Source organism: Sinocyclocheilus anshuiensis, unplaced genomic scaffold (genome assembly GCF_001515605.1).
Source record: "Sinocyclocheilus anshuiensis isolate Anshui unplaced genomic scaffold, SAMN03320099.WGS_v1.1 scaffold267, whole genome shotgun sequence".
NCBI classification, from domain to species: domain Eukaryota; kingdom Metazoa; phylum Chordata; class Actinopteri; order Cypriniformes; family Cyprinidae; genus Sinocyclocheilus; species Sinocyclocheilus anshuiensis.
The window spans coordinates 1,772,625-1,773,021 of NW_015552637.1; the positions used below are offsets into that span (position 1 = coordinate 1,772,625).

Consider the following 397-nt stretch of genomic DNA (forward strand, 5'->3'; position numbering starts at 1 on the left):
AATATATATAAAAATTAAAGCTAATAAATAATAATAATAAAAATAATAGTATATACATAATATTAAGATAACTAAATTCAAAAGAACTAAATGTACAAATATCATGGTTTTATTTGTTTGCTGTGAATCTACCAGATATGTTAGATAAACTATATCTAACAAAATTAATCTGGTAACTAGTTTTAAACATAGTAAATGTCTGCATTGGCACATTAAAATGGGAATTCTGGCCTGTTCCACCTCAGAGGTCTTGACCTTTGTTTGTAATACAGTAAAAAACATAAAAATTATGAAATATTATTACGCTCTAAAAAAAATGCTGGGTTAAAAAAAGGACAAACCCAGCTATTGGGTTGTTTTGACCCAGCGGTTGGGTTGTTTTGAACCCAACCCCCGG

The 397-nt window shown here is 28.7% G+C and overlaps 1 protein-coding gene across 1 annotated transcript in view; it reads right to left on the reverse strand.

Moving 5' to 3' along the window:
* LOC107666882 (copine-4-like) overlaps positions 1-397 on the reverse strand; it is a 54,848-nt gene that overhangs the window by 1,414 nt on the left and 53,037 nt on the right. The gene's annotated exons all lie outside the window — the stretch shown is intronic.